Source organism: Bombina bombina, chromosome 2, assembly GCF_027579735.1.
Source record: "Bombina bombina isolate aBomBom1 chromosome 2, aBomBom1.pri, whole genome shotgun sequence".
In the NCBI taxonomy this organism is placed as follows: domain Eukaryota; kingdom Metazoa; phylum Chordata; class Amphibia; order Anura; family Bombinatoridae; genus Bombina; species Bombina bombina.
Window position 1 is genome coordinate 834,150,295 of NC_069500.1, and position 27,371 is coordinate 834,177,665.

At 37.3% G+C, this 27,371-nt stretch overlaps 1 protein-coding gene across 1 annotated transcript in view; it reads left to right on the forward strand.

The window, feature by feature from the left end:
* The first annotated feature begins 8,063 nt into the window (after positions 1-8,063).
* EBI3 (Epstein-Barr virus induced 3) overlaps positions 8,064-27,371 on the forward strand; it is a 56,216-nt gene continuing 36,908 nt past the window's right edge. The window contains exon 1 of the mRNA XM_053700734.1: positions 8,064-8,115. The gene's annotated coding sequence lies outside the window, so the exon portion shown is untranslated. The remainder of the gene's footprint in view (positions 8,116-27,371) is intronic.

The following is a 27,371-nucleotide window of genomic DNA, read 5'->3' on the forward strand; positions in this document are numbered from 1 at the left end:
ACGTCACTTAAAGGAACCGTCATTCGTCGTTCAGTCGTTGGTGGAAGAAGATGGCTTCGCGTCGGCTCGTCTGAAGATGGCTCCGCTCCGCTCCGGATGGATGAAGATTGAAGACACCGCCTAGATGATGACTTCAATTGGATGGAAGACTTCTTCAGCGCCCCTTGGATGAAGACTTTGGCTGCTGCAGATCTCCTCTTCTGTTTCATCAGTGGTCGGCTGGCTGAAGACGGCTAAAGGTAGGATGATCTTCAGGGGGTAGTGTTAGGTTTATTTAAGGGGGGTTTGGGTTAGATTAGGGGTATGTGGGTGGTGGGTTTTAATGTTGGGGGGTTGTATTTTTTTTTTTACAGGCAAAAGAGCTGAATTCTTAGGGGCATGCCCCGCAAAAGGCCCTTTTAAGGGCTGGTAAGGTAATAGAGCTGTTAACTATTTAATGTAGAATAGGGTAGGGCATTTTTTTATTTTGGGGGGCTTTGTTATTTTATTAGGGGGCTTAGATTAGGTGTAAGTAGCTTAAAATTGTTGTAATATTTTTGAAATGTTTGTAACTTATTTTTTTTATTTTTTGTAACTTAGTTTTTTTATTTTTTGTACTTTAGTTAGTTTATTTAATTGTAGTTATTTGTAGGTAATTTATTTAATTCATTTAATGATAGTGTAGTGTTAGGTTTAATTGTAACTTAGGTTAGGATTTATTTTACAGGTAATTTTGTATTTCTTTTAGCTAGGTAGTTATTAAATAGTTAATTACTATTTAATAACTATTCTAACTAGCTAAAATAAATACAAAGTTACCTGTAAAATAAATATAAATCCTAAAATAGCTACAATGTAATTATTAATTACATTGTAGCTATCTTAGGGTTTATTTTACAGGTAAGTATTTAGTTTTAAATAGGAATAATTAATTTAATGATAGTGTAGTGTTAGGTGTAATTGTAACTTAGGTTAGTTTTTATTTTACAGGTAAATTTCTCTTTATTTTAACTAGGTAACTATTAAATAGTTATTAACTATTTAATAGCTATTGTACCTAGTTAAAATAAATTGAAATTTGCCTGTAAAATAAAAATAAATCCTAAAATAGCTACAATATAATTATTATTTATATTGTAGCTATATTAGGGTTTATTTTAAAGGTATTTAGTTTTAAATAGGATTAATTTAGTTAATAAGAATAATATTTATTTAGATGCATTTAATTAATATTTAAGTTAGGGGGTGTTAGGTTTAGGGGTTAATAATTTTACTATAGTTGCGGCGGTGTAGGGGGGGCAGGATAGGGGTTAATAAATTTATTATAGGTGGTGACGGTGTAGGGGGGGGGCAGATTAGGGGTTAGTAAGTTTAATATAGGTGGCGGCGGGGTCCGGGAGCGGCGGTTTAGGGGTTAAACAATTTATTTAGTTGCGGCGGGGTACGGGATCGGCAGGATAGGGGTTAATAAATTTATTATAGGTGGCGGCGGTATAGGGGGGCCGGATAGGGGTTAATAGGTATTATGTAGGTGGCGGCGGGGTCCAGGAGCGGCGGTTTAGGGGTTAATCAGTTTATTAGAGTGGCGGTGGGCTCCGGGAGTGGCGGTTTAGGGGTTAATACATTTATAAGAGTTGAGGCGGGGTCTAGGAGTGGCGGTTTAGGGGTCAATAATTTTATTTAGTTGCGGGGGGCTCCGGTATAGGGGGTAGAACAGTATAGTTAGTGTGGGTGCTTAGTGACAGCTTGTCAATAAAGCTGTAAAAAAGCCGAAGAGCAGCGAGATCGGATGAGTGATAACTATCACAGTCCGCTGCTCATCGCCACTAGATTGCATCAGCCAATAGGATTTTTTCAACCTTAATTCTGATTGGCTGATAGAATTCTATCAGCCAATCGGAATCTAAGGGATGCCATCTTGGATGAAGTCACTTAAAGGAACCTTCATTCATTGGGTAGTCGTTGGCAGAAGAGGATGCTCCGTGCCGGATGTCTTGAAAATAGACCCGCTCTGCGCCGGATGGATGAAGATAAAAGATGCCCTCTGGATGAAGACTTCTGCCCGTCTGGAGAACCACTTCTCCCGGCTTCATTGAGGACTTCTTGCCATTTCGATGAGGACTTCTCCCGGCTTCATTGAGGATGGATGTCGGATCTTCAAAACTGTAAGTGGATCTTCAGAGGTTAGTCTTAGGCTTTTTTAAGGGTTTATTGGGTGGGTTTTATTTTTAGGTTAGAGCTTTGGGCTGCAATAGAGCTAAATGCCATTTTAAGGGCAATGCCCATCCAAATGCCCTTTTCAGGGCAATGGGGAGTTTAGGGTTTTTTAGTTAGGGATTTATTTGGGGGATTGGTTGTGTGGGTGGTTGGTTTTACTGTTGGGGGGTTCTTTGTAAAAGAGCTGATTTCTTTGGGGCAATGCCCCGCAAAAGGCCCTTTTAAGGGCTATTGGTAGTTTAGTTTAGTTTAGGCTAGGGTTCTTTTTTATTTTGGGGGGGCTTTTTTATTTTGATAGGGCTATTAGATTAGGTGTAATTAGTTTAAATATCTTGTAATTTGTTTTTTATTTTGTGTAATTTAGTGGGGGTTTTTTTTTAATTTAGGTATTTGTATTTAATTTAGTTAATTGTATTCAATTTAGGTAATTTATTTAATTGTAGTATAGTGATATGTGTTAGTGTAACTTAGGTTAGGTTTTATTTTACAGGTAAATTTCTACTTATTTTAGCTAGGTAGTTATTAAATAGTTAATAACTATTTAGTAACTATTCTACCTAGTTAAAATAAATACAAACTTGCCTGTAAAAAAAAAAAAAACCTAGGCTAGCTACAATGTAACTATTAGTATTTTATAGGTAAGTATTTAGTTTTAAATAGGAATTATTTAGGTAATGATAGTAGGTTTTATTTAGATTTATTTTAATTATATTTAAGTTAGGGGGTGTTAGGGTTAGACTTAGGTTTAGGGGTTAATAAATTTAGTATAGTGGCAGCGACATTGGGGGCGGCAGATTAGGTGTTAATAAATGTAGGTAGGTGGCGGCGATGTTAGGGGCGGCAGATTAGAGGTTAATAATATTTAACTAGTGTTTGCGAGGCGGGAGTGCGGCTGTTTAGGGGTTAATATGTTTATTCTAGTGACGGCGATGTCTGGAGCGGCAGATTAGGGGTTAATAATTTTATTTTAGTGTTTGCGATACAGGAGGGCCTCAGTTTAGGGGTTAATAGGTAGTTTATGGGTGTTAGTGTATTTTTTAGCACTTTAGTTATGAGTTTTATGTTACAGCTTTGTAACATAAAACCCATAACTACTGACTTTAGAATGCGTTACGGATCTTGACGGGATAGGGTGTACTGCTCACTTTTTGGCCTCCCAGGAAAAGCTTGTAATTCCGGCGCTATGGAAGTCCCATTGAAAAAAGACTATACGCAATTTGCGTACGTTGATTTGCAGTAAGGCCAAAAAAGTGTGCGGTGCCCCTAAACCTGCAAGACTTGTAATACCAGCGGTAGTGAAAAATCAGCGTTATAACCTGATAATGTCTAAATATGTATATATATGTTAGAGCCCTTTTTTGTCAAATACGTTATACCATATATCTTTGTGCCCTTATAACTTTTTTTTTTATATTTTTCATCAGCTAGTGTTTATATGTGTTCAACTTCAATATACTTTAAAATGTATTTATGTTCTGTTTTACACAAAGGTTTCAGTGGTGTTAACACGACAAGTATAAAATGCGATTGATCTTTCGTGATCACTTTCAAATTGTAATATGCACACTATTTCTGATGCGCTCAATAACCCGATATCGCTTTTGCACTACAGTTAGCGTGTCGCTTGTAATCTAGCCCACTGTGTAAAAATAAACAGCAAACAACTTCTTTGCAAAATAATCTCTTAGAAATTCTCAGTGTAGCCACTGCTCTCAGGGAGATGAACATGTTGATAACTTAAGTTCTCAAGTTGCATTATGTCCTCTACTAAACATTAGCAATAAGCTAACCTCCTGTCACTGTTCAGTAAATACTAGAGAAAGCCAGCTCAAGTTGCTCTAGAAGATTTGCAAGCTGTATATACCTTTTTGTAAAGTAGGATTGCCAATCCTCCCTTATTTCCAGGGATCTCCTTTTTTTACCCCAAATTGTTTAGTTAATAATTGTGGTGTATCTGACAGTTTAATGGCTATAATCCCACGATGCCTTAACCCTTTGAGTGCTAAGTTCTTTCCCACCTGGGTGCTAAGCTGTTTTAAGGTTTTTTTTTACTTATTTTTTTTCTTTCAGAATACTTACACTGTTGGAAAGGTTAAGCGATTACCTTTCCAACGGTGGGTATTGGGGGTCTGTAGCTGCTTAGATGAATGAGATACAGGCTTCTAAGCAGCATGCCTCCTTTTCCTATACTTAACATTGTCATTTTTAAATAAAGTTGCACGGTGACGTCATCACGTCATTGCGCGTGACGTCACCACTCATAATGTGAAGCACCAGCGATGCCTGTCACTATACAGGTCCGATCGCCGGGGTAGAAGCGGGTGGGAGCCCCAGATCCCCCTCAAGGTGGCAGAGTGATAGCGACAGCTCTGAGCCGTCGTTAGCACCTGAGTGGGAAACTCTACAATGGCTCAGAGCCATTGTTAGCACTAATAGGGTTAAATGAGAAATAAAATTCACGGATTTGCAGAAGGTTGTTTAATGAAGATGACTTGTATGAAATATTTTGTTGCACCAAACTGTATCACATTGTAAAATAGTATTTTTTTTCACTAACTACTGTAAAATTTGTTGATTTCCTACATAAAATGTGTGAAAATGATTAGTCTCCCTTATTTTCTTCTAGTTATCACTAGAATGTAGTGAAAGACAGACTTCAACATGGCGGCACCCATGACTTGAGGGAGGCTCGGAATAACCTCAATACTATGCTTATATAATGTATTTAGGGCTAGATTACAAGTGGAGCACAATTGTTTGAGCCATAGCGATAAGGGGTATGTTGCGAGGGTTTGCGCTCGTATTACAAGTTGAAAGTAAATGCGATCGTGTGAGCGCAATGGTGATTTATGCTACAATCATTACCGCAACTTCAGAGCTGTGGTTAACTGGCAAAAATAAAAAGTTGCACAAAACACTTAAAAAATGCATTACAAAGTACAGTTACACTTTTAATAACACTATCTAATAAAAATTATTTTAAAAAAATATTGACAAAGAAGTTATAAGGGCTCAAAGATATGAGATCTCGGGTGTTAGAAAACAAAAAGCCGCCAAATGGCTTTAACATAGAGAAACATACATATACATGTCTATATATATATATATATATATATATATATATATATATATATATATATTGTATATGTCTATATATGTGTATTTATGTATTTATATGTATTTACAGACATATATACACATATTAAAAACATAAATATATACGTATATATATATAAATATATATATATATATATATATATATATATATATATATATATATATATTTAAGTGCATTAGAGCCTTTTGCCGTATTCATATTTATTAAAGGTTTTAACTATGTATTTACTGTAAATATTTCACATTCCAATGTTTTGTACACAGGGGAATATGTTCTTTGTATTTTTAAATAGATATTCCTATACAGGGAGTGCAGAATTATTAGGCAAATGAGTATTTTGACCACATCATCCTCTTTATGCATGTTGTCTTACTCCAAGCTTTATAGGCTCGAAAGCCTACTACCAATTAAGCATATTAGGTGATGTGCATTTCTGTAATGAGAAGGGGTGTGGTCTAATGACATCAACACCCTATATCAGGTGTGCATAATTATTAGGCAACTTCCTTTCCTTTGGCAAAATGGGTCAAAAGAAGGACTTGACAGGCTCAGAAAAGTAAAAAATAGTGAGATATCTTGCAGAGGGATGCAGCACTCTTAAAATTGCAAAGCTTCTGAAGCGTGATCATCGAACAATCAAGCGTTTCATTCAAAATAGTCAACAGGGTCGCAAGAAGCGTGTGGAAAAACCAAGGTGCAAAATAACTGCCCATGAACTGAGAAAAGTCAAGCGTGCAGCTGCCAAGATGCCACTTGCCACCAGTTTGGCCATATTTCAGAGCTGCAACATCACTGGAGTGCCCAAAAGCACAAGGTGTGCAATACTCAGAGACATGGCCAAGGTAAGAAAGGCTGAAAGACGACCACCACTGAACAAGACACACAAGCTGAAATGTCAAGACTGGGCCAAGAAATATCTCAAGACTGATTTTTCTAAGGTTTTATGGACTGATGAAATGAGAGTGAGTCTTGATGGGCCAGATGGATGGGCCCGTGGCTGGATTGGTAAAGGGCAGAGAGCTCCAGTCCGACTCAGACGCCAGCAAGGTGGAGGTGGAGTACTGGTTTGGGCTGGTATCATCAAAGATGAGCTTGTGGGGCCTTTTCGGGTTGAGGATGGAGTCAAGCTCAACTCCCAGTCCTACTGCCAGTTTCTGGAAGACACCTTCTTCAAGCAGTGGTACAGGAAGAAGTCTGCATCCTTCAAGAAAAACATGATTTTCATGCAGGACAATGCTCCATCACACGCGTCCAAGTACTCCACAGCGTGGCTGGCAAGAAAGGGTATAAAAGAAGAAAATCTAATGACATGGCCTCCTTGTTCACCTGATCTGAACCCCATTGAGAACCTGTGGTCCATCATCAAATGTGAGATTTACAAGGAGGGAAAACAGTACACCTCTCTGAACAGTGTCTGGGAGGCTGTGGTTGCTGCTGCACGCAATGTTGATGGTGAACAGATCAAAACACTGACAGAATCCATGGATGGCAGGCTTTTGAGTGTCCTTGCAAAGAAAGGTGGCTATATTGGTCACTGATTTGTTTTTGTTTTGTTTTTGAATGTCAGAAATTTATATTTGTGAATGTTGAGATGTTATATTGGTTTCACTGGTAAAAATAAATAATTGAAATGGGTATATATTTGTTTTTTGTTAAGTTGCCTAATAATTATGCACAGTAATAGTCACCTGCACACACAGATATCCCCCTAAAATAGCTATAACTAAAAACAAACTAAAAACTACTTCCAAAACTATTCAGCTTTGATATTAATGAGTTTTTTGGGTTCATTGAGAACATGGTTGTTGTTCAATAATAAAATTAATCCTCAAAAATACAACTTGCCTAATAATTCTGCACTCCCTGTATATATATATATATATATATATATATATATATATATATATATATATATATATACAGTATATATGTGTATATATATATAAATATATATATATATATAGGTATAAATATATATTTGTTTAAAAAAGCATCAGATATATGTAGAAATATTTAATTATAAATAAATAGAACATATTCTGTTATGTAAAGAACATTACAATGTGAAATATTCATATTTTCATGTTTGTTAGTGTGGTGGCATTTCATCACTGGCCATCTTTTCAGCAGGAACAGGATAAGAAGAGAGAGATAGGTTTTGGTGTTACAGTTTTTTATACCCCAATTCAATAGGGAGTGGTTTATCAAATGCCATTCAAAGGCTATTGGGAGAATTAACTACTTGAATATTCCATTTTAAAACCAGCTATGTGAATTGCCAGGGATAAAATCTGTGAGCTATATTTTAATAACAGCTAGATTAATATTCCCATTGATAAAATGTCACCACAGTTAGCACTAATGAGAATATGTGAGGGTGTTTTTTTTCACTTTCTTTTCTCCATTGACTTCTATGGGGGAATATGTGACCACACAAGCGATATTCTATTTTCAGATTGTTGCGCTAGTTGGGTTACCGCTAGAGCAAAAACAGTTTACTTTCAACTTGTAATACCAGCGCAGCCCGACTAGCGCAAAAAGTTTAATTTTAGCACTTAGTGTTTAATTTCCCTTTAAAGACACTATTCTGGTTAATTAGATTTATATTATATTGTAATACTATTACTAAGCAGACTGCTAGGCATGTTCCTCATTTGGTTAAATAGATACTCCCCATGACTTTCTGAGGGAAAACAATAGGAAGTGAAAGCATGACAGACAAAAACCTATCTCAGCATGTACACAACAACACAGTCCCTCAGCCCTCAGCTCTCGCGTATGCTGCATGACGTCTACTGAAGGTTAGTGACTAAAGCGACATAATAGTCTTTTGTGAATATTATCCTTAGTATAATTTTTATTATTATTATATCAGTAGTGTACCCATAAAGTGTATTATGTGTTTAGATGCAAAAAATATTATGGAACCTCTATATAATTCTGATAATGTAACTCCTTATATATATAATAGCGGTTACCAACTTTGCAGGGGCAATGTGTGCAATTTAATAACACTCTGAATTATATCAGTAGCAAAGGATAATAGATATTAAACCTGAATCCTTTTAGATTTGATTTGTCTATTAATTAAACTAGACCAGATCAATAAACAAACTTAGTTTATTAAAAGAATTATTGGAAATAATAAGCAATATTTGAATAAAGCAATCAATAAGCATACATCATTACAATGATTTAATGATTATCAGGTTAAAACTAATGAAAACAATCACTAAATGATTTGATTTGCAGTAGCTTGCGTGTATAATAGAGAAACAGAAATGTTTGTTATTTAAATTCTCAGCATAGCTGGCAAGAATCAGGTAAACTAATAATCCTGGCAAACCATAAGAAATTATATTATTACCAGATTCCTGATTGACCCAGTTTTATTGTCAACAGATGTCACATTCAAATTTGAAATAGTATTTCTAGTCTAATACTGTGTTTTAACCCCTTAATGACCACAGCACTTTTACATTTTCTGTATTAGTTTGGGACCAAGGCTATTTTTACATTTTTGCAGTGTTTGTGTTTAGCTGTAATTTTCCTCTTACTCATTTACTGTACCCACACATATTATATACCGTTTTTCTCGCCATTAAATAGACTTTCTAAAGATACCATTATTTTCATCATATCTTATAATTTACTATAATTTTTTTTATAAAATATGAGGAAAAATGGAAAAAAACACACTTTTTCTAACTTTGACCCCCAAAATCTGTTACATATCTACAACCACCAAAAAACACTTATGCTAAATAGTTTCTAAATTTTGTCCTGAGTTTAGAAATACCCAATGTTTACATGTTCTTTGCTTTTTTGCAAGTTATAGGGCTATAAATACAAGTAGCACTTTGCTATTTCCAAACCATTTTTTTCAAAATTAGCGCTAGTTACATTAGAACACTAATATCTTTCAGGAATCCCTGAATATCCCTTGACATGTATATATTTTTTTAGTAGACATCCCAAAGTATTGATCTAGGCCAATTTTGGTATATTTCATACCACCATTTCACCGCCATATGCGATCAAATACAAAAAATCTTTCACTTTTTCACAAATTTTTTCACAAACTTTCGGTTTCTCATTGAAATGATTTACAAACAGCTTGTGCAATTATGGCATAAATGGTTGTAAATTCTTCTCTGGGATCCCCTTTGTTCAGAAATAGCAGACATATATGGCTTTGGCGTTGCTTTTTGGTAATTAGAAGGCCGCTAAATGCCACTGTGCACCATACGTGTATTATGCCCAGCAGTGAAGGGGTTAATTAGGGAGCATGTAGGGAGCTTTTTGGGGTAATTTTAGCTTTAGTGTAGTGTAGTAGGCAACCCCAAGTATTGATCTAGGCCCATTTTGGTATATTTCATGCCACCATTTCACCGCCAACTGCGATCAAATTAAAAAAAAATTACATTTTTCACAATTTTAGATTTCTCACTGAAATTATTTACAAACAGCTTGTGCAATTATGGCACAAATGGTTGTAAATGCTTCTCTGGGATCCCCTTTGTTCAGAAATAGCAGACATATATGACTTTGGCGTTGCTTTCTGGTAATTAGAAGGCCACTAAATGCTGCTGCGCATCACACGTGTATTATGGCAAGCAGTGAAGGGGTTAATTAGGTAGTTTTTAGGGAGCTTGCAGGGTTAATTTTAGCACAAATAGTGTAGAGATCAGCATCCCACCTGACACATCAGACCCCCTAATCCCTCCCAAACAGCTCTCTTCCCTCCCCCACCCCACAATTGTCCCGCCATCTTAAGTACTGGCAGAAAGTCTGCCAGTACTAAAATAAAAATTTTTTTTATTTTTTTTTGCATATTTACATATGCTGTGGTGTAGCATCCCCCCTTAGCCCCCAAACTCCCTGATCCCCCCCCAAAACAGCTCTCTAACCCTCCCCATCTGCCTTATTGGGGGCCATCTTGGGTACTGGCAGCTGTCTGCCAGTACCCAGTTTGCAAAAAAAAGTTGTTTTTTTTGTTTTTGTTTTCTGTAGTGTTTCTAGTCTACAATTGTGTTTTATTAATGTAATATTCAAATTTGAATGTGATTTTCGAATGTAACATTCGAATTCGAATGTAACATTCGAATTCAAATGTGACATTTGAATTTGAATGTGACATTTGAAAACTGTAAATAACATTTGAAAATCGAATTTAAGAATATTCGTTCTTATTAACATTCTATTATGTAAATCGAATTTCTACAATAACATTCGTTCTAACATTCGAATTAGGATATAAACACATTCGCCCATCCCTAGAGCTAAGGTTTAGCAGTCAGAATATTTTTCCCTCGGAAGATGGCACTCGTCACTAAGCTATAATAGACAAATATGTATTTTATATATTTTGAAAAACAAGTCAGTATCTCCATTTGACCGTTAACCAAGGTTGGACCCCACTAATGTTTATTGAAAAAGAGACTTACTGGAACCATGTATGAAAAACATAGGGATATTTGTGGATATTTATACCAATAATATAATGATATGCAGCTATGTTGGGGACCTTGAATATCATAGTAACTAAACATGAATTATTTTGATAAAGTACAAAAACTTCACAGTAAGTGACAAGCAACACTAGCTAATAGCTACATATTAATACTGATAAATAATATATATGTGTATGTGTACCTGAATCTATAAGTAAATACACATGGTCAATTTGAACCCTACAGGGAGTGCAGAATTATTAGGCAAATGAGTATTTTGACCACATCATCCTCTTTATGCATGTTGTCTTACTCCAAGCTGTATAGGCTCGAAAGCCTACTACCAATTAAGCATATTAGGTGATGTGCATCTCTGTAATGAGAAGGGGTGTGGTCTAATGACATCAACACCCTATATCAGGTGTGCATAATTATTAGACAACTTCCTTTCCTTTGGCAAAATGGGTCAAAAGAAGGACTTGACAGGCTCAGAAAAGTCAAAAATAGTGAGATATCTTGCAGAGGGATGCAGCACTCTTAAAATTGCAAAGCTTTGAGGTGAAGCTGTGCTCTGATCTCCAGTCCCACAGCTGCTGGCAGTGATTTCGTGCCTCTCCCAATGCTTGGGAGTTTGCTCTCTGGACAGCAAATTTTATCACTCCTGGAACCCTGGTAGCGGCATTACACCCCGCTGCTCAAACAGACAAACTCTTAGGCATAATTTACCACTTGGACATATTTGGGGATGTCAGCATTTTGCCTATACCTAATCCCCCTAAGAACTTACAATACTATTTAATATAACAAGTGCCCTCCTTGTTCCCCTCTAAAGAGGTAAAAGAAAGAACTACTCCAAGGAAGCACTCACCTCCCCCATTCTGCCCCCTCCCTCCTACCTCTGGTGACGGCGGAGACTCCCTGCTTTGAAGCGGCGACTTACTGAGCTGAATTGGCTCCCCCCGCTCTGTGATATCGGCACACATTGACCCGGCTTCTGACGACGCTCCCATCCCCTCTCCCACCGGTGTTGCGTGAGAGGGGGTATAGGGGAGGAGTCCGGGGGCTGAGCAGATGAAGACAGCCTGATTTCTGCATAGGCCTGACGGGCCTTTTTTTTCTGGGTCTCACCTCCTTCTCTCTCACCGATGCTGCATGAGAGAAGGCAGGCCGGCAGCAAAGATACAAACAGAAAGCCAGAGTGGAACGTGGGAATCCTCTAGTGGTTCAACGCGGAGTCCCAGGTGACTCATTTCTGAAGGTGGCAAGCCGGAGGAGGAGGTGAGTCTGAGACCTGGTCTCAAGAGGGGGTACATGAAGGGACTTTTTTACCTGAGGGTTAAACACTGGGACATTTATCTCTAAATAACAAGAATCAAGGGGGAAGGGAAAAAGGAAGAATGAAAAAGGAAGTATAAATCTATTTAAAAGATACACCGGGGAGAGATGGTATAAATAGCTTGACCTTCCACAAAGAAAAAAGGGGACAAAGAAAGAAGAAGGGAGGACCTTAAAGGCTTTACGATTGCGATTTAACTCAACATATAAAATCTAATTTTCTTCCTGGACTTTTCACTGGAACAGAAAAGGGAGAGAAAATGCAGAAATAAAGGGAGAATAGGAAGCAGAAGGGAAGGAAGAGGAGAGAAAAAGAAGGGAAAAAGCAACATTGCCTAATGCTGGTTTAAAAAGGGGAAGGGCGAAAGAAGAAAGAAAGAAAAGAGAAAAAACTTACAGGACTCTGTACAAAAATTTCTCTCTGGCGGAATTCTTTTTTTTTTTTTTTTTTTTTTTCTTCTCAGAAGTATCTATTTCCCAAGAACAGTATATGACAATAATCAGAATGTGATACAACTGTTACAAATGTTACAAAATTTACATTTTGGCTGATATATGAATCTAGGATTATTAAGTTACAAAGGTTTAATATAGCTCTGTGGTATTATCACAGAAAGATTTAGACACACATTTAAACACTCCTTGTTTAAAGATTTAAGTGTTCATAGCACAATCAAATGGTTTAAAATGTTGCTCCTGGTTCTCTAGAGTAGTGATAGTAACATACTGGGCTGCACCCTGTTTAAGGATACACTTGCTGGCAGCAATATAAGGCTTATAGTATTTTGGCTGATATATGAATCTAGGATTATTAAGTTACAAAGGTTTAATATAGCTCTGTGGTATTATCACAGAAAGATTTAGACACACATTTAAACACTCCTTGTTTAAAGATTTAAGTGTTCATAGCACAATCAAATGGTTTAAAATGTTGCTCCTGGCTCTCTAGAGCAGTGATAGTAACATACTGGGCTGCACCCTGTTTAAGGATACACTTGCTGGCAGCAATATAACATAATTTATGTAAGAACTTACCTGATAAATTAATTTCTTTCATATTAGCAAGAGTCCATGAGCTAGTGACGTATGGGATATACATTCCTACCAGGAGGGGCAAAGTTTCCCAAACCTTAAAATGCCTATAAATACACCCCTCACCACACCCACAATTCAGTTTAACGAATAGCCAAGAAGTGGGGTGATAAGAAAAAAGTGCGAAAGCATATAAAATAAGGAATTGGAATAATTGTGCTTTATACAAAAAAATCATAACCACCACAAAAAAAGGGCGGGCCTCATGGACTCTTGCTAATATGAAAGAAATGAATTTATCAGGTAAGTTCTTACATAAATTATGTTTTCTTTCATGTAATTAGCAAGAGTCCATGAGCTAGTGACGTATGGGATAATGACTACCCAAGATGTGGATCTTTCCACACAAGAGTCACTAGAGAGGGAGGGATAAAATAAAGACAGCCAATTCCTGCTGAAAATAATCCACACCCAATATAAAGTTTAATGAAAAACATAAGCAGAAGATTCAAACTGAAACTGCTGCCTGAAGTACTTTTCTACCAAAAACTGCTTCAGAAGAAGAAAATACAACAAAATGGTAGAATTTGGTAAAAGTATGCAAAGAGGACCAAGTTGCCGCTTTGCAAATTTGATCAACCGAAGCTTCATTCCTAAACGCCCAGGAAGTAGAAACTGACCTAGTAGAATGAGCTGTAATCCTATGAGGCGGAGTCTTACCCGACTCAACATAGGCAAGATGAATTAAAGATTTCAACCAAGATGCCAAAGAAATGGCAGAAGTTTTCTGGCCTTTCTAAAACCGGAAAGATAACAAATAAACTAGAAGTCTTTCGGAAAGACTTAGTAGCTTCAACATAATATTTCAAAGCTCTAATAACATCCAAAGAATGCAACGATTTCTCCTTAGAATTCTTAGGATTAGGACATAATGAAGGAACCACAATGTCTCTACTAATGTTGTTGGAATTCACAACTTAGGTAAAAATTCAAAAGAAGTTCGCAACACCGCCTTATCCTGATGAAAAATCAGAAAAGGAGACTCACAAGAAAGAGCAGATAATTCAGAAACTCTTCTGGCAGAAGAGATGGCCAAAAGGAACAAAACTTTCCTAGAAAGTAATTTAATATCCAATGAATGCATAGGTTCAAATGGAGGAGCTAGAAGAGCCCCCAGAACCAAATTCAAACTCCAAGGAGGAGAAATTGACTTAATGACAGGCTTTATACGAACCAAAGCTTGTACAAAACAATGAATATCAGGAAGAATAGCAATCTTTCTGTGAAAAAGAACAGAAAGAGCAGAGATTTGACCTTTCAAGGAACTTGCGGACAAACCCTTATCTAAACCATCCTGAAGAAACTGTAATATTCTCGGTATTCTAAAAGAATGCCAAGAAAAATGATGAGAAAGACACCAAGAAATACAAGTCTTCCAGACTCTATAATATATCTCTCTGGATACAGATTTACAAGCCTGTAACATAGTATTAATCACAGAGTCAAAGAAACCTCTTTGACCAAGAATCAAGCGTTCAATCTCCATACCTTTAAATTTAAGGATTTCAGATCCTGATGGAAAAAAGGACCTTGAGACAAAAGGTCTGGTCTTAACGGAAGAGTCCACGGTTGGCAAGAGGCCATCCGGACAAGATCCGCATACCAAAACCTGTGAGGCCATGCTGGAGCTACCAGCAGAACAAACGAGCATTCCTTCAGAATCTTGGAGATTACTCTTGGAAGAAGAACTAGAGGCGGAAAGATATAGACAGGATGATACTTCCAAGGAAGAGATAATGCATCCACTGCCTCCGCCTGAGGATCCCGGGATCTAGACAGATACCTGGGAAGTTTCTTGTTTAGATGAGAAGCCATCAGATCTATTTCTGGAAGTTCCCACATTGAACAATCTGAAGAAATACCTCTGGGTGAAGAGACCATTCGCCCGGATGCAACGTTTGGCGACTGAGATAATCCGCTTTCCAATTGTCCATACCTGGGATATGAACCGCAGAGATTAGACAGGAGCTGGATTCCGCCCAAACCAAAATTCGAGATACTTCTTTCATAGCCAGAGGACTGTGAGTCCCTCCTTGATGATTGATGTATGCCACAGTTGTGACATTGTCTATCTGAAAACAAATGAACAACTCTCTCTTCAGAAGAGGCCAAGACTGAAGAGCTCTGAAAATTGCACGGAGTTCCAAAATATTGATCGGAAATCTCACCTCCTGAGATTCCCAAACCCCTTGTGCCGTCAGATACCCCCACACAGCTCCCCAACCTGTAAGACTTGCATCTGTTGAGATTATAGTCCAGGTCGGAAGAACAAAGAAGCCCCCTGAACTAAATGATAGTGATCTGTCCACCATGTCAGAGAGTGTCGTAAAATCGGTTTAAAGATATTAATTGAGATATCTTTGAGTAATCCCTGCACCATTGGTTCAGCATACAGAGCTGAAGAGGTCGCATGTGAAAACGAGCAAAGGAGATCGCATCTGATGCGGCAGTCCTAAGACCCAACATTTCCATGCATAAGGCTACCAAAGGGAATGATTGTGACTGAAGGTTTTGACAAGCTGATATCAATGTTAAACTTCTCCTGTCTGACAAGGACAGAGTCATAGACGCTGAATTTATCTAGAAACCTAAAAAGGTTACCCTTGTCTGAGGAATCAATGAACTGATTGGTAAATTGATCCTCCAACCATGAACTTGAAGAAACAACACAAGTCGATTCGTATGAGATTCTTCGAAAATGAGAAGACTGAGCAAGTACCAAGATATCGTCCAAATAAGGAAATACCAAAACCCTATTCTCTGATTACAGAAAGAAGGGCACCGAGAACCTTTGAAAAAAATTCTTGGAACTGAGGCTAGGCCAAACGGTAGAGCCACAAAACTGGTAATGCTTGTCTAAAAAGAGAATCTCAGACACTAAAAGTGATCTGGATGAATCGGAATATGCAGATACACATCCTGTAAATCTATTGTAGACATATAATGCCCTTGCCAAACAAAAGGCAGGATAGTCCTACAGTAACCATCTTGAATGTTGGTATCCTAACATAATGATTCAATAATGATAGATCCGGAACTGGTCTGAAGGAATTGACCTTCTTTGGTACAATGAAGAGATAAAATAAAACCCCAGCCCCTGTTCCAGAACTGGAACTGGCATAAATACTCCAGCCAACTCTAGATCTGAAACACATTTCAGAAATGCTGAGCCTTTGCTGTGTTAACTGGGACACGGGAAGAAAAGAATCTCTTAGCAGGAGGCCTTAACTTGAAGCCAATTCTGTACCTTTCTGAAACAATGTTTCTGAAACCAGAGATTAAGAACGGAATTGATCCAAATTTCTTTGAAGAAAACGTAATCTGCCCCATACCAGCTGAGCTGGAATAAGGGCCGCGCCTTCATAGGTACTTAGGAGCTGGCTATAGGTTTCTATAAGGCTTGGATATATTCCAAACTGGAAATAGTTTCCAAACTGATACCGCTCCTGAGGATGAAGGATCAGGCTTTTGTTCCTTGTTGTGAGGAAAGGAACGAAAATTATTATTTACCCTGGAAAGAAAGGGAAAGCAAAGTTGACTTAGAAGACATGTCAGCATTCCAAGTTTAATCCATAAAGCTTTTCTAGCTAAAATAGCTAGAGACATATACCTGACAACAACTCTAATGATATCAAAAGATGGTATCACCAATAAAATTATTAGCATGTTATAGAATAATAATAATGCTATAAAATTATGATCTGTTACTTGTTGCGCTAAAGCTTCTAACCAAAAAGTTGAAGCTGCAGCAACATCCGCTAAAAATATAGCAGGTCTAAGAAGATTACCTGAACATAAGGAAGCTTTTCTTAGAAAGGATTTCAATTTTCCTATCTAAAGGATCCTTAAATCAAGTACTATCTGCCGTAGGAATAGTAGTACATTAGCAGGAGTAGAGACAGCCCCATAACCTTAGGGATTTTTGTCCCAAAAAACTCTAATCTGTCAGATGGCACAGGATATAATTTGCTTAAACGTCTAGAAGGAGTAAATAAATTACCCAAATTATTCCATTCCCTGGAAATTACTTCAGAAATAGCATCAGGGAGATAAAACACTTCTGGAATAACTACAGGAGATTTAAAAACCTTATTTAAACGTTTATATTTAGTATCAAGAGGACCAGAATCCTCTATTTCTAATGCAAATAATACTTCTTTAAGTAAAGAACTAATAAATTCCATCTTGAACAAATACAAAGATTTATCAGCATCAACCTCTGAGACAGAAACCTCTGAACCAGAAGAACCATTATCAGTATCAGAATGATGATGTTCATTTAAAAATTCATCTGAAAAAAGAGAAGTTTTAAAAGACTTTTATGTATACTAGAAGGAGAAATAACAGACATAGCCTTCTTAATGGATTTAAAAAATAAAATCTCTTATGTTATCAGGAACACTCTGAAAATTAGATGTTGACGGAACAGCAACAGGTAATGTAACAGTACTAAAGGAAATTTTATCTGCATTAATAAGTTTGACATGACATGCAATACAAATAACAGCTGGAGAAACAGATACCAAAAGTTTATAGCAGATACACTTAGCTTGGTAGCTCCAGCACTGTGCAGTGATTTTCCTGAAGTATCTTCTGACTCAGTTGCAACGTGGAACATCTTGCAATATGTAAAAGAAAAAAACAACATATAAAGCAAAATTGATCAAATTCCTTAAATGACAGTTTCAGGAATGGGAAAAAAATGCCAGTAAACAAGCTTCTAGCAACCAGAAGCAATAAATAATGAGACTTAAATAATGTGGAGACAAAAATGACGCCCATATTTTTTAGCGCCAAAAAAGACGCCCACATTATTTGGCGCCTAAATGCTTTTGGCGCCAAATATGACGCCACATCCGGAACGCCGACATTTTTGACGCAAAAAAACGTCAAAAAATGACGCAACTTCCGGCGACACGTATGACGCCGGAAACAGAAAAAAAATTTTGCGCCAAAAAAGTCCGCGCCAAGAATGACGCAATAAAATGAAGCATTTTCTGCCCCCGCGAGCCTAACAGCCCACAGGGAAAAAGTCAAATTTTTTAAGGTAAGAAAAAATGATTGAAACAAATGCATTTATCCCAAATATGAAACTGACTGTCTGAAAAATAAGGAAAGTTGAACATTCTGAGTCAAGGCAAATAAATGTTTGAATACATATATTTAGAACTTTATAAATAAAGTGCCCAACCATAGCTTAGAGTGTCACAGAAAATAAGATTTACTTACCCCAGGACACTCATCTACATGTTTGTAGAAAGCCAAACCAGTACTGAAACGAGAATCAGCAGAGGTAATGGTATATATAAGAGTATATCGTCGATCTGAAAAGGGAGGTAAGAGATGAATCTCTACGACCGATAACAGAGAACCTATGAAATAGACCCCGTAGAAGGAGATCACTGCATTCAAATAGGCAATACTCTCCTCACATTCCTCTGACATTCACTGCACGCTGAGAGGAAAACCGGGCTCCAACTTGCTGCGGAGCGCATATCAACGTAGAATCTAGCACAAACTTACTTCACCACCTCCATCGGAGGCAAAGTTTGTAAAACTGAATTGTGGGTGTGGTGAGGGGTGTATTTATAGGCATTTTAAGGTTTGGGAAACTTTGCCCCTCCTGGTAGGAATGTATATCCCATACGTCACTAGCTCATGGACTCTTGCTAATTACATGAAAGAAAAGGCTTATAGTATTTTTTATTTCTTAGGCTGGTTAGGCCTCAAGGTCATATATCTGCTAACATTATCTAGATTCACTAAAACCTCCTGGGTGGGGTCAGGATCTCAGACATCTAAAACCAATTACTTAATGAGAGATAACCCCAAAAGCCTTAAATATTAATTCTGACTAACCGGGAGAAGTACAAAATTAAATCTCTTGGCTTTTACATAGCTGTGTGTTTAATCTAAATTACAGGTCATAGGCATATAAATTGTGCAAATTAGAAGTATTTGTCCCTGATTGGCAATATTTGAGAAAAACATAATTGACACAAAATATATATTTGTGATGACATAAGAGATTATGGTTAACAAGTTCTGAATGTTCTATTATAGTGTTGTGGCCTGTTCATAGAAAGGATTATAGTATAACAAACTACCCTTGCTTATGAATCTGCAGGCATATAGCATCTAAAGGTCTTGATTTAATAAATGGTTTAATACATTATTATGGGTCCCTCAGAGCTGTGCCTATAACACACTGTATTGTATAGTGATTAAAGGTTGTGTAGTATTTCATTTTTATTTCTATTAGGTTAAAAGGCCTCACACTATAATTTCCTAACCACACTACAAGAAAAGAAGGGTTGTAGATAGACCAATCTGGTAGTGGTGGAAAACCTCAGAAGTCTCAAATACTTATCCTGATTAAAAGGGAAAATTATTAAAATCAATTTCTGGGCTATTAGAAGGTCACACCATTTCTCTAGACTAAAGGGAAAAATCTTCCACATTTGTTGAGAGGAGAGGGGCAGAAGGGAGCGGAAAGTTGAACATTCTGAGTCAAGGCAAATAAATGTTTGAATACATATATTTAGAACTTTATAAATAAAGTGCCCAACCATAGCTTAGAGTGTCACAGAAAATAAGATTTACTTACCCCAGGACACTCATCTACATGTTTGTAGAAAGCCAAACCAGTACTGAAACGAGAATCAGCAGAGGTAATGGTATATATAAGAGTATATCGTCGATCTGAAAAGGGAGGTAAGAGATGAATCTCTACGACCGATAACAGAGAACCTATGAAATAGACCCCGTAGAAGGAGATCACTGCATTCAAATAGGCAATACTCTCCTCACATCCCTCTGACATTCACTGCACGCTGAGAGGAAAACCGGGCTCCAACTTGCTGCGGAGCGCATATCAACGTAGAATCTAGCACAAACTTACTTCACCACCTCCATCGGAGGCAAAGTTTGTAAAACTGAATTGTGGGTGTGGTGAGGGGTGTATTTATAGGCATTTTAAGGTTTGGGAAACTTTGCCCCTCCTGGTAGGAATGTATATCCCATACGTCACTAGCTCATGGACTCTTGCTAATTACATGAAAGAAAAGGCTTATAGTATTTTTTATTTCTTAGGCTGGTTAGGCCTCAAGGTCATATATCTGCTAACATTATCTAGATTCACTAAAACCTCCTGGGTGGGGTCAGGATCTCAGACATCTAAAACCAATTACTTAATGAGAGATAACCCCAAAAGCCTTAAATATTAATTCTGACTAACCGGGAGAAGTACAAAATTAAATCTCTTGGCTTTTACATAGCTGTGTGTTTAATCTAAATTACAGGTCATAGGCATATAAATTGTGCAAATTAGAAGTATTTGTCCCTGATTGGCAATATTTGAGAAAAACATAATTGACACAAAATATATATTTGTGATGACATAAGAGATTATGGTTAACAAGTTCTGAATGTTCTATTATAGTGTTGTGGCCTGTTCATAGAAAGGATTATAGTATAACAAACTACCCTTGCTTATGAATCTGCAGGCATATAGCATCTAAAGGTCTTGATTTAATAAATGGTTTAATACATTATTATGGGTCCCTCAGAGCTGTGCCTATAACACACTGTATTGTATAGTGATTAAAGGTTGTGTAGTATTTCATTTTTATTTCTATTAGGTTAAAAGGCCTCACACTATAATTTCCTAACCACACTACAAGAAAAGAAGGGTTGTAGATAGACCAATCTGGTAGTGGTGGAAAACCTCAGAAGTCTCAAATACTTATCCTGATTAAAAGGGAAAATTATTAAAATCAATTTCTGGGCTATTAGAAGGTCACACCATTTCTCTAGACTAAAGGGAAAAATCTTCCACATTTGTTGAGAGGAGAGGGGCAGAAGGGAGCGAAACCTAAGGTCTCTCCCCCCCCCCCTTTTATCCCTAGTATTGATTGACTGAGCCCTCCCTTACCCTGATATTGAACACACACTGCTCAATATCAGTATATTATTGAAGCCTAAAGGTTGGCTGATTTTTGAAGCGCCTTAGCCACTATCAATAACTGCTTTCCTTTTGTCATATGCAACACCTTGGCTGGTCAAGTGACTCCCACCTACTTCTTTAAGGATTCATCTTTAAGTTAAAACTTTTTTTTTTTTTCTCCCCTGAAGAAATCACTCACGGAATTCCCTGGGTTTAATTTTTTACCCCAGGGTCACGTCACTATCACTTGATTAGGGTACGGGTCCCCTATCACTTTTCCCTTCCCCCCCCCCTTTTTTTTTTTTTTTCTCTTCTCTTCTTTCTTCACGTTTATTGTTAAGATTGCACAATATAGTACACGGTGTAAGTGTTCACGAAACTGATTTACTCACGAATTGCACAGCACATGGATAAATTCCTTCACTCCCATTCCCGGACTCCTTCACCAGTCATGGCAGCTAAACAGAGAGAAAGGAGGACAAAGGTTGCTCCTGAAGTTCTCTCGGAAGTATCTATACCTGCAGCCCCTATTTTGCCTATAAATGAATTAACCAATGTACAGGCCCTAGTGTCTAGTATCTCCGAGGCATTAACCCCTAAGTTTGATGCACTAAGATCTGAGATCAAGCAAGATATTAACTTACTTAGACACAAGATAAAGTTATTCTCTAACAGATTAGAAGAGGCTGAACAGAGGGTATCTGATCTGGAAGATCTCACTTCAGCACAGGGGTCCAATCTTAAAACCAACAATGCAATTATTACTAAACTGCAAAATAAAATTGAGGACCTGGAAAACCGCTCTAGGCGCAATAATATTCGCATCATAGGGGTCCCTGAGGGAGGGCAAACCGAAGAATTAAACACATTTATTCCTGAAATACTTGCACAGTTGCTTAAGATTTCTCCCAATCACCCACAGATAGTAGTAGAGAGGATACATAGATTGGGGAGACGATTAACAAACAGACAGGAAGATAACAGACCTAGACCGATAATTGCGAAGTTACTTAATTTCCAAGATAAGGTCACGATACTCCAACATTTTCGCAAAAATCAGCCAATTATGTATAAGGAAAATAAAATCTTAATATTTCAAGACTACTCAGTTGAAACATCTACTAGAAGAAGAAACCTGGTCCCAATCTGTTCAAAATTTATTCAACAAGGCTATCAGGCCTTAATAATTTACCCTTCTAAATTAAAAATCTATGTGAAAGGCGAGATTCATTTCTTTGACAACCCACAAGAGGCAGAAAAATTATTGCATCAATTAGATATTCAGGAAAAATAAAAAATTCATGGATAAGATTCATAATTATAGATCTAAGAGTTTGTTAGAATGGACAGAATTATTTCTGTTCATTTTTTGTCCCTTTTTTTTTCTTCTTCTTTCCTCTCTTCTCTCTCCCTTTTTTTCCCTCTCCCCTCTCCTGTTCCCCGATTGGGTCTCCCCCCCATCTCAGGTGAATGATTAGTCCAGTTGCTAACTTTAAGCTAGTTTCCTGGAATGTGGGGGGTATTTCAACTCCCATCAAAAGAAAAGCAATTTTAACCCGGCGTAATTCTGATATTGTCTTCTTACAGGAGACCCACCTAACTCAGGTGGAAACTTTGAAGCTTAGACAAGGATGGGTAAAAGAAGTCTATGCCTCATCAGGTATCGGCAGGAAAAGGGGGGTAGCCATATTAGTGGGAAAAAGGTTAAAAGATGAAATTTTACAGGTCTTAACAGACCCTGAGGGGAGATATATATTTTTAAAGATTAAAATTGATAAGGTTGTTTTTTCACTCTGTAATATATATGCACCCAATATTATTGACCTCGAATTCTGGAACCAGCTCCAGGCCAAAATTCTTGCCTTTAGGGAAGGATATTTAATCCTTGGAGGAGACCTTAATATGGCCCCTCACTGTCCTTTGGACAGATTGAGAGAAAACAGGGAACAAAAAAAGAATAAAAAAGATAATCTAGAATCCAAATTACTGGCGAAAATAAAACAAAATTTGAATATTAGAGACATATGGAGGATTCAGAATCCTGATGTTCGGGAATTTACATGTTTATCTAAGGCACATAAGACTATGTCAAGAATTGATCTTTTTTTAATTGATGAAAGGTTATGCACAGTTAAAGTAAGAGCAAATATTCTACCTGTTTTCCTCTCTGATCATGGACCAATCTCGTTGAATTTTCAATTAGCAGTCTCTGGGTCGGGCTCTGTGCGGTTTCACTTTCCCTCCTTCTTAGCATCAGATATAAAATTTAAAGTACATTTGAGGACAAAATTCGAGGATTTTGTTCAATGTAATAGGGAATACTGGGAACGCCCCCTAATTTTCTGGGAAGCGGCCAAAGCAGTTATAAGAGGCGAAATTATTTCCTATAGTGCAATGATTAGTAAAAAGCTAAGATCCAGAGAAAAATAATTAAATAATGCGGTGACCAACTCGTACAATCGCCTACTTCTGACCAAAAACCCGATCAATTGGGCAAGCTACATTAGGGCCAAAAACGATAAAGACACATTTGCAATATACAAAGAAACCCAGTCAGATTTAAAATTAAAATCCAAACTATATAGATATGGAAACAAATCTGGCAAATTACTTGCAAACCTGGTTAGGAACGACAGAGAGTCGTAAACAAATCAGAGATCTATTGGCTCCGAAAAAACAAAGACTCCTTCTTGAACAGCCCCTTTAGAATAGTTAAGGACTCATTTAAGTATTTAGGTATAGTAATACCTACGAATCCACTTGACCTATATAACCTCAACATCCCTCCAATTCTGACAATATTTAAAGATAAACTAAGGACTTGGGAAAACCTACCCCTCTCTATATCAGGACGGATAGCACTGTTCAAAATGGTACTTCTTCCTAAATTGCTGTATATATTACAGAATACTGCATTAATGCTATTTGATAGGGACATTCGAAGCCTAAACAGCTGGCTTAGAAGCTTCATATGGCAAACGAGAAAACCTAGGATAGCCCTGAATAAATTGACACAAGCCAAGATATTTGCAGGATTCGCATTACCTAGCTTGCGGCTTTATAATCTTTCTTTCTTAGCACGTATTGCGGCAGACTGGATCTCCGGCAATAATTATGTTCTAAACAATGCATTGGAAGAGAGCATCTGTGATCCATACTTACCTTGCGCACTATTACATTGCGCTCCAAAGGACATGCCACTTAGAATCAAGAAAATTAAAGCGATTTTTAACCCATTAAAGGCATGGTGGAGGATAGGGAAGCTTCTTTCCTTTAATTGCAAAGTTTCCAAATATCTTCCCCTAAGGGGTAATCCATTATTTCAAGCTGGTCTAGACTCAGCTATCTTTAAAAAGTGGTATTCAGTGGGACTAAAAACGATAATACAATTTATCGATGAAGAGAATAAGTGTCTCAGAACATTTGAAGAAATTAAAAACAGCTTCAATCTCTCTAACAAGGAGTTTTATGCTTTTCTGCAAGCAAGGCATTATGTATCTGGGTTACTGAGGGAGGGTGAGTGGAACTGGGAGCTGGGTGACCTAGAGGACTGGCTTACATTAGTTAAGAAGGGCCGCATGTCCATCTCTTACTGCTACTATCTTTTAGGAGCTCAAGAGGGGAAACGTACTTTAGAGAACATTGCTCAAGACTGGAGACTAATCATGGCACTAGAGCATGTTGATTGTAAATTCATTCAAAAATCCATTCACAAAGTGGCTCAGGCCACTCTCTCAGCAACATGGAGAGAAGTGCATCTTAAATTGATACATAAATTTCATTATACACCAGAAAAAGGGCATAAGCTTCAGAATCCGAATTTTCAAAAGTGTCCGAAATGTTCTCTGGTTGCAGCTGATATCACACACATGATGTTTAAATGCCCCCTGATTAGTCAGTTCTGGCGTAAACTTGAATTTTGGATTAACACCTCTCTTAATATTTCTCCCTTGGAGTTGTCACCAAGCTTAATCATTTTCTGCTGCGACAATCAGGCAGAACAACATTTGAACGAAAAGATAATAAGTGTCTCCATTTTAGCAGCCAGATACCTAATATTTAAAAAATGGAAAACGAAAGAATTACCTTCGGTGGTAGAAATAAAAAATTACCTTAAAAAACAATGCATTTTAGAGCAACGTGATACGAACATCAACAATGAGAGTGACATCAGAAAATTCTTTGGTAAATGGGCACCATTTATTAAATCCCTCCCGATTACAGAAATAGAGTATATTATATTCCCTTTTCAAAACACAAAGCTGGTTTTACTGGGGCTTTGGTGAATGGATTGGACTCAGGAGAGTTGGTAGGGGGGGGGGAGGAGGAGGGAGGACTGAGGAGGAAGAATCCTTCCCCTTATTATTTTTTTTGTTTGTTTGTTTGTTTGTTTGTTTTTTAGGGGTTTTTTTGGGGGGTTTTTCTCTGTTTTTTGTTTTTTTTGTTTTTGTTTTGAGTTGCCAGTTCTTTTTTTTTTTTTTTTTTTAGGGTTAGTAATTGTATGGAATTACAAATAAAAATATTTCAACAGGATCACCTTAAAACTTAAGGATTAATAGAGTTAATTTATTTTCTTTTTTTTAGGCTATCAGAGGCCAGAAAAAGCTTAGAAAATATTAGAGGGTTTTATGTTTGTTCTTTCTTGTTTTATCTTCTCTTTTGCTCATATGCAGGAATACTTGAATTGTCAATTGCTGGCCTAACTTACTTTACTTACTCTTTTTGAAATCAAATGTATTTGTTTAAACATGTTGAAATATACAATAAAAAATGAATATAAAATTGCAAAGCTTCTGAAGCGTGATCATCGAACAATCAAGCGTTTCATTCAAAATAGTCAACAGGGTCGCAAGAAGCGTGTGGAAAAACCAAGGCGCAAAATAACTGCCCATGAACTGAGAAAAGTCAAGCGTGCAGCTGCCAAGATGCCACTTGCCACCAGTTTGGCCATATTTCAGAGCTGCAACATCACTGGAGTGCCCAAAAGCACAAGGTGTGCAATACTCAGAGACATGGCCAAGGTAAGAAAGGCTGAAAGACGACCACCACTGAACAAGACACACAAGCTGAAACGTCAAGACTGGGCCAAGAAATATCTCAAGACTGATTTTTCTAAGGTTTATGGACTGATGAAATGAGAGTGAGTCTTGATGGGCAGATGGATGGGCCCGTGGCTGGATTGGTAAAGGGCAGAGAGCTCCAGTCCGACTCAGACACCAGCAAGGTGGAGGTGGAGTACTGGTTTGGGCTGGTATCATCAAAGATGAGCTTGTGGGGCCTTTTCGGGTTGAGGATGGAGTCAAGCTCAACTCCCAGTCCTACTGCCAGTTTCTGGAAGACACCTTCTTCAAGCAGTGGTACAGGAAGAAGTCTGCATCCTTCAAGAAAAACATGATTTTCATGCAGGACAATGCTCCATCACACGTGTCCAAGTACTCCACAGCGTGGCTGGCAAGAAAGGGTATAAAAGAAGAAAATCTAATGACATGGCCTCCTTGTTCACCTGATCTGAACCCCATTGAGAACCTGTGGTCCATCATCAAATGTGAGATTTACATGGAGGGAAAACAGTACACCTCTCTGAACAGTGTCTGGGAGGCTGTGGTTGCTGCTGCACGCAATGTTGATGGTGAACAGATCAAAACACTGACAGAATCCATGGATGGCAGGCTTTTGAGTGTCCTTGCAAAGAAAGGTAGCTATATTGGTCACTGATTTGTTTTTGTTTTGTTTTTGAATGTCAGAAATGTATATTTGTGAATGTTGAGATGTTATATTGGTTTCACTGGTAAAAATAAATAATTGAAATGGGTATATATTTGTTTTTTGTTAAGTTGCCTAATAATTATGCACAGTAATAGTCACCTGCACACACAGATATCCCCCTAAAATAGCTATAACTAAAAACAAACTAAAAACTACTTCCAAATCTATTCAGCTTTGATATTAATGAGTTTTTTGGGTTCATTGAGAACATGGTTGTTGTTCAATAATAAAATTAATCCTCAAAAATACAACTTGCCTAATAATTCTGCACTCCCTGTATATTATATAGCACAGACATATGTGATCAATATGCACTATCACAATGGTGAATTTTCCTACTTGTCCTTATGTAATATGTATATGTGTATTTCAGTTTTGAGCATATGCATTTTTGCTATAAATGTGTATTGGCTAATATGCAAACAAATGAATAAATAAATAAATAATGTGGTGAGATGTTAGTTAT